This window comes from Phyllostomus hastatus, unplaced genomic scaffold (assembly GCF_019186645.2).
Source record: "Phyllostomus hastatus isolate PE091 unplaced genomic scaffold, TTU_PhHast_1.1 phas_scaffold_39, whole genome shotgun sequence".
NCBI classification, from domain to species: domain Eukaryota; kingdom Metazoa; phylum Chordata; class Mammalia; order Chiroptera; family Phyllostomidae; genus Phyllostomus; species Phyllostomus hastatus.
Genome location: NW_025334028.1, coordinates 35,712,215 through 35,720,583, shown reverse-complemented (window position 1 = coordinate 35,720,583; position 8,369 = coordinate 35,712,215).

Sequence of the window (8,369 nt, the reverse complement as noted above, 5' to 3'; positions counted from 1 at the left end):
ACCCTAGCTGGGTCCCTCATGACAGTGCCTGGTCAGGAGGAGGTTTGCCATGTGGGGACCCCCACAGATCCCACCCCCCACTCTCTGCAGTGGCTCATCCCCCAGGAGGTTGTGTAATTACTGTTTATTGTCAGACAGTTGGCATTTTAATTAGTCTGGTAACTTTTAATTACTACTGCTATGTTGTTAGCATATTGTAGTGTCTGTTTCTGCCTTAAAATGCTATCTTTTCTCTTTGCTTTTGCAAAGTAAGAATTCTTCCCAATTCTTTCTATTCACTTAAGGGAAAGAGAGATGGTTTAAAGCACATTTTTTTTTTTGCAATAAACATCATCACGATAGTCTTTATTGTGATTTGATGATGGCATAATTCTCTAAGGACAAGGTTTTCTAGGAAGCTCCATGAGGAGGGTGCACCATGGAGAGCAGTTCCTCCTGGAGGATTAAACTGGACAACTGTGAGAGTCCTGTCCCTCCCCACCCTCTGACTCCAGCTTACCCAGGACGGAAGTGCCCCACCATGTTAGAGACCAAATTTGACCCTCTTTCTCCTAAATGAGGAGACCTAATAAATAGTGAATCCTAAATACAACTCAAACATTAAAAATAGGGGGAATGGCCAATACGGCTAAGCAAGTACTAAAAGTCACTTCCCAACTGCGGATTCTGCTTTAAAAAATGAACAAAAACAGTGGCTTATTTGGTGCCATTAAGGGCTTCCTGGAGGAAGTATACAAAAATTACATTGTTGATGGAAACTTCAGTTTTGACAGCAAACATGAGAACTGAAAGCTGAGGACACCCCCCTGTCCACAGCACCAAGTGGAGCCTTCCAGACCCTGGCCAAATGCATATCTGTCTGTTAATACTTCTAATAGCTCAATTAACCTCCTTAATTTTTAATCTTCTAACCTATAGAATGCGGATAGCCTACTAGCTCAAGTCAGTGAGAAGAAAAGACATTCATGAGTCCAAAGACCTCATGAGAGTTTTGTGCAGTCCATGCCCCTTGAAGGGAAAGTAGGCATTTTTCCCTACTCTCCTATCTCGTAGCCTTGCTATCTCCCCAAGTCCAACCATAGACAGAAAGACTAACTGAACGTCAACTGACCCCATCCTTACCTTTGTCATGCTGAAAAAAATGCCTTGGATCCAAGTTTCTTATTCTCTTTCCCTTGGCTTCCTCTCTTCTACCCTCCTTCCATTTGTCCTTCCCCTCTTCCTTCTATAAATAAGAAATGCACATAATTTAAAAATAAAATATTATAAGGAGGCTTAAAATTAAAAAATGGCCACTGTAACACTGCTCCCTCCAAACCCCTTTTCCAGAGCCGATGTCCTCCTCACTCTTCAAGTTCCTGATAGAATTTATCTCCACATTGCAGAACACCAAGGTTCTGTCACTGAGTCTTGGTTTGTTGGTTTTGGATTGGTCACTTCACTTTAGGATGTATTCCTGTTTCATTGGATAAGAACACAAGCCCTCCTCACTCTCACTCACTACCATCACTCTCATTCATTGAGTAGCATTAATATCATGCAAGACAAACTCACAACAGTAGTGGACATGAAATGTTGGGGCTCCCGTGGCTCTGTGTGTGTCTGGACCAAGGAGAGGACGGACTAGGGACAGAGAGACCTTGGGATGGATGTACAGAGCTTGTGTGTCCATCTAGGAATGCTCTTCCTCCATCCTGCAGATGTCTGAGGGTGCCAGTGGATTGCAGGGGCAGGATCTTGGACCCCTAGGGTCCTACACCCAAGTTGGCCTATTCTGTTTCCCTTAGTCGGCACTCCCCATTCACAGGAATGGTCAGACCTCAAATACCGTCTCCGATGGCACTTGGATCTTACAGGCACCTCAATCCCTGGGTCTGCTTTCTGATGTTAAAGTTTATACAGGAACTGGCTTTCTAATTTTCTCAACGGGACACATTGTTGCATACCTCACTGGGGAGGTGTCGCAATTAAAGCCCACGAAGCACCTTGAGATGGAAAACAAATTCTTGTTACGTGCACATTTCATGGCTGGTTCTTTCAGACTCTTTTGGAAGGGTCTCAACATAAAAACGATAGACATAAATATCCATGAGGCCACTCATGGTGATATCATTCAAAGACTGGTCTATTTTTGTTTGTGGTATCTTGGCTCATGATTTAAATTCTGTTTTCCTAATTAACTGGGTCCTGATGGCCCTCTCTGGTGTTGTTCAAGTCTTGCTTGTCTTTAAATTAGCAAGCTGTAAGTGGAGCTGCAGGCTTCTGTGTCTCTCCTGCTCAGAAGATGGAAACTGCATTCTAGAAGAGGGGCGGACACCAGGAAGGGGTGGAAGAGCAGGCATTCACGTTTTAACCATGTCCAGCTGCAGTTCTGAAAACGCTGAGTGTCTCATCTTTACTGAATAGCAAAGCAGTGTTCCTTCCCACCTGCTCCAGGAAGCACCTCCCCGCTTTGCTGTCATTTATGTGGGGTCTGCACAGGACAGCACCCTGGTTTCCACTGGTGGTCTCTGTCCCCACTGGGCACATTTGGGTCCAAATGATCTCACTGTAGTCAGTCATCCTGATCCTTTATGGGCTGAATAAATAAAACACAAAGAGCTCAAATAATATTCCTATTTTCTTAACGAAGTTTGGAAAACTCAGTTTGAAAGCATACGATTCCCTTAATGTTTCTGGGGAATAAATGAGCCTACATGTTCAGTGGCTGTTCAAATAATGATTTCATTGGCCATGGCTGTCTTTTTTTAAAAGCAGTGAACCCTCCCTTTTCCCATGAAAAGGGCAGATGGACCCTGGCATTGATCCAGTCCTCTGGAAATCACATTTAGCTTCCTAGAGTTGGTCACGAGACCCACCCAACAGCTTGGGAATAACTTTTCTCCTGTGAATTATTCTTTCACCTGACAAGTCTCCTCCATTCATGTGTTCTTCTATATAAAAACTGGAATGATGTCCCCTTTATTGGCCCATAAAAAAAGTCAGACTGTGGGACACTGGTTTGCATAACATCCTGTGTATGGAGCTGCTCTGGTCATTGGCTTCCACAGGACCCTGGAAACAGTGAGGGCTGCTGTGTGCGTTTTCAGAGACCTGCAGAGTCATTGCTTCAATGACAGACACTGTGTGGGTTGCGGCTTTGCTGACCTTTTTGGTCATTTTGAGGGTAGAAAACTTGATTTTGTCATTAGTAACTGTTATACACTAAATATTTGTGTCAACCCCCCAAAATTTGTATGTTGAAACCTGGTCCCTGGTATGATGGTGTTAGGAGGTGGGAACTTGGGGAGGGGATGAGGTCATGAGGGTACAGCTCCATGAATGGAATTAGTGTCCTTTAAAGGAGACCCAGGGAGCTCACTGTCCCTTCCGCCATGTGAGGACATGGCGAGAAAGCACTGTCTGTTAAACAGGAAGTGGGTCATCACCAGGCAGGGAATCTGCCTGTTCCTTAATCTCAGACTTCCAGTGTTGAGAACTGTAAGAAATAAGTTTATATCATTTATGATATTCTGCGATAGCAGCCCACACAGACCGAGACAACTCTGAACCAGTTAAGAATGCAGAGGATTATTTGGTAAGAAGTTAAGAGGACAATATGTCGTGAAAGCCACCGTGACACATCCCTTTGTAAGCAGAACTCGAGTTTTGCTTCTTTAGTGCTGCCTTTGGCTTTTCAAGCATCTAACTTCCTGCCTACTACCATCCAAAGGAGCAACAAAGTTGTTATCTTGAAAAATATCTTTTTTTCTGATATTTTTTTGTGTCATAGGAAAGAGAACTGCTTTTTCTTTATGCTCATTTGTAATGTTCCAAAGGTAAAAAAAAGCAGAGCAAAATGGCATCAAAACACAATCTCTCTATTTAATACTATTCACCTTCACTCAGGGGAAGTTGAGGTAGCAGGAATGTCACCTGGTCTGTGACTGCCCTCCTGCCTGCTGGTGGGTCCAAGCACAGGCCTGTGAGCGACCGAAATGCCTGATGCAGGGATCCTGAGTTACATGTGTCACAGCTTCCCCTCATGTCCCATGCATATCTGATGTCTCCAGACAGAAGCACCTGCCCTACCTGCACACCTGGTGGGGTCAGCAGTTTGCCCTGAGGAGCCCCTCATGGCCTGATCACAGCAAAATGTCTTCTCAACACAGTCTCCCACTTGGCAGCATTCCCTTCCATGATCATATAAATTAGTCTCCCCACACTAATGGGGAGAAGGGGGAAACTATTAAAAAGAAATCTCACAGACTGCCAACATCAGGTTATAACTGAAGCCTCTCCCGGCCTCCAGAGGCCCAATTGCCTAAGAAATTAGCTGTTCTATTTCACACCTGCAACCAGTATCCAAACAAACTAGAAACTTAAATGTGTTTCACAAAGTCTAGACACTTTACAGAAGGCTTTTGGTAGATCAAGACTGTAAGTGAGTTTCTTCTGCAATATCTTCCTTTTTAAAAGATAGATACAGCACAGATACCATGAAGGAGAAAGCCTTTGAAATCACATCAAGGCTATTTCTTCTTAAATGCTCTTTTCCCCAGGATGCAGAAGAGATTGCTGAGCCAGCTGCTTATGGGAAAGAATTATGATTCCCTGTCAGCTGCCAGGAGTAAAGGGAGTGAATTTTTAAGATGCCCAGTTTCAGAAGATTTTGCTGGTTAATTCTGTCACTACCTCCATTCAGGCTGCTTGATTGATCCAGAAATAGGTTTCTAAGGTGGAAAACAGGAGTGTGGCATGTGACTATGATGGAGCACACTCCCCAAATAGCACTTTGTAACAGAACAATCATGTCAAAGTGTCTCCTGTGCAATTAAAACACCTCATGCCCTTGGTCCCTCAGCTTCTTCAATGTGCAAATGATTGGGCTTCACCCTGTTTGCGCCTCCTTAGTGGTAAATAAAAGGAGGGTGTGTGTCAAGGAAAGCGCCTTGAGAAATGTCTTTCCTACAGATTACAGAGTAGAAGAGCAGTAACTGTTATTTATGTTGTTTTGGTTCACAGCTTGCTTGCTGCTTATGGTTAATTACATAGATCCAACCCATCATTTACCAGGAAGCTTATAAAAATCATTCACCTATGGCAATGTTACTTAAAAAAAAATCACACACACACACCTCCACCATGATGTGCGTGCATGCACACACAAAAGCACACACATATTCCAATCCAAAAGGTAACAGGGAGCCTTGAATGAACAGAGTCGAGTCTTCCTCAGTCTGTCTTAGCTTTTGTAACATGAGGTATTCAAGTTTTCTCAGTCCAAGCATTGCATTGATCTTGGAAGTTTCTTAGAACAGTGGAAAGACACTGCCTGGGGTATAGTTCTGTTCATGTCTGTGCAAAACACCTTCCTGGAATCTCAGTTTCCTCATCTAGGAATTGTGACTTTATAAATAAAACCTGCTTCGTTTTTTCTTTCCTTATGAAGTTCTGTTGAGGATTTGATAATGGTTTTAAATTTTCTTTGATAAAATAAACTGCATTCAAATATTGTTAGGTTTACTATTACTCTACTTGCTTTATTTATTTTTGGAGAGATAGTGAGGGAGATAGAGAGAAGGAGAGAAACATTGATGCAAGACAGAAACATTGGTCGGTTGCCTCTCGTATGAGTCCTGACCAAGGGACAAACTACAACATAGGCATGTGCCCCAACCAGGAACTGAGCCTGTGATCTTCTGATCCAGGGGTCTGGCCTGAGCAGCTGCAAGAATGGAGGTTGGATATTAACTTGGGAAGATGGAGAGGCCAACTTTCTTGGGGGGAGGGGAATCAGGGATTTGAACCCAGAGTCTGAAACATAAAGTGACGCTGTGTAGGCAGCTGAGGGGAGACAGTGAGCTGGAGCAAACATGTGGAGGTGAACTCTGTGAAGAGGAGTTTAAGGGAAGTCCCTACAGATGGACCGTGACAGGCCAAAGTCTAAGACAAGGAAAGAGGACAATCCAGTCAGAAGGGTCGGTGGGGGCATCTAGTGGGAATGGGGATCACATGTGTCCCTACACTATGGTGGCCATTTAAAAAGGAAAACGGACTTTGTCAAATGGTAGTGATGGTCAAGAGATGAGGACTGAGAATACCTATTGGCTTTGGTCCTGGAGGAAAGTGGAGAATAGAAAGGCCATGTTCATGAAAAAGCAAAGTGGGCCTCGGACAGAGTGAGAAGGATTAAGGAGGGACATGGCAGCCCTGGTCAAGCTGCCTTACCTGCACCCTAGCAAGTCTTGGCTGAAACCTCCTCCTCCTCAACCACTCACCAAATCACAATCCAATGCCTGGGAAAGTGGCAGCATTTTAGGCATAGCTTGACCCTACTTTAACTAATTTTTCAAGTCACCAAATAACAAAGTTTTATATTTTCATTAGTAGCAGTCACACCTTACACCACACCCAGCCATGCTATGACAATGGGTCTGACCTGAAAGCTGAAAACAGCTGTTGAACAGTGCCCAGGTGTCCTGCAAAGTATGCATTTGCACCTGCCCTGCCTAACTAGATGCAGGTAAGGTTCTCACTTCTTACCTAATACAGACATGAGTCTGAGAGCTAGCGTGGCATGTTCAACAATTTTGGTTTTGTCTGAAAAACTGTCTGCAGGGCAAGAACAAGGAAACTGTGAGCTGGGATTCCTGGATGATATGCCCATAGGGCCACAGGCAGTAGAGCACCAATAAAAGTTTAATTTCAAAACCTGATATATTTGTGTGGAGAGCTCAAAAAGAAAAAGAGAAACAATGAAGGGCTAGAGAAGTACATGGATCACAGCCACAGACTGGACACCATGTGTGTACGCACACACAGAGAGCTGGGATGCATTTGCCACTTCTTTTCAGTTCTGTTTGTGACTTTTCTAATAATAAACTGCCCTCTGGCACAGCAACACTAGATCTCTTATAAATATTTATGATGACATTTGGGTCCCCTGAAAGCAGCCCCTTCAGCCATGTGACATAGCACTCAGGGAAGTGACAGACAGGTCCCTGGTTGCCTTTCTGGCTGCTGTGGCAGTAAGCCCTGGCCCGTGTCTGCGGACAAGTTAACGTGGGTGTGCTGCTTCCCACTGCTGGTGGGATGAGGGGAGACCCTGCACGAAGCATTTACAAACAACATCAGCTCTTCAGCATTTTCTTTCGGCACTGCACTGGAGCAGTTAACATAAATTTCCAATTTATTTGGTGTGCACTACACTAAATCATACCTGGAAATGCTTGCCGGAGTGCTCATGCTCAAGGGACTCGAGTATCTGAAGGGGAAAACACATTTGTTGCCAGATATTTTTGTTTTGTTTAAATCACAATGTTTACTAAAGTTTCAAAAATTCAGAATAGTATGAAGAAGAAAATTAACATCGTCAGCTAGTGGATCCCTTTTGAAATAAGCATTCTAGTGACCGGGGTGTCTATTTTTTCAGCATTTTTCTATGGGTACCTGTTTTACCAAAGTCAGAGTGACAATGGATTTGCAATGTGGATGAGCACTTTCTTTGCATTTACTGTTAATTATATGGCAAGCATTTTCCCCAGAGTATAAAATATTTAAAAGTACAGATTTCAGTGACTGTATATAGGTGGTCTCATCAGATATATCATAATGTATATAACTCTCCTGTTGTTTGTGGATCGCTAAGTCACTTTCAGGGTTGAATCATTATGAATTATCCTGCAATATATATTTGTCACAGATGCAGACAACTCTGAGGTTCTGAAGGGTGAGACTTGCATCAAAGATAAATTCTTAATGCTTCTGATAAAATTGCCAAACTGACTCCTCAAGAGATTTTCATATTAAAAAACCAACTAGCTGATAAAACACTTAGCATTCAACATAAGGCATTTTAAAAATATTTTCCAACTTAATAAGTGAATATTGATATATTCTTTTATATTTGATTATCTTCAATTACTGTTGAAGTAAAACGGTGTTTTCAGTAGCTGGTTGGCCATTTGCAATTCTTTCATTAATTTTCTATTATGCAATTGTTGACAATGTCCCCCAGATATCTATTGAAATATTTTTTGTTTTGTTTTTTTGGCTTGGCAATAGTTCTTTATACTCTAGCACGTTTTTGTGCTTGCCCCACTCTAATTTAATTGCCTGGCTGTCTATGAATTTGTAAATAAAACCAGGAAGGACATGGATCCAAGGGAGAAACCATACAGAATATCAAATCCCTTCACTGTGTTAATGAGGCATTTTATTTCAGAGACTTCACATAGTTCAAAACCTGATAGCCAAGTAATAACAAACTGGGACCAAAACTCAGAGCTCTTGGCCACCAATTCAATGTTCTTTTTACCAAGTTGTGTTGCTTGGCATTCATGTAAAGTACAAGACTTTCATGCATTGTGTAAAACTACAATCTTTTG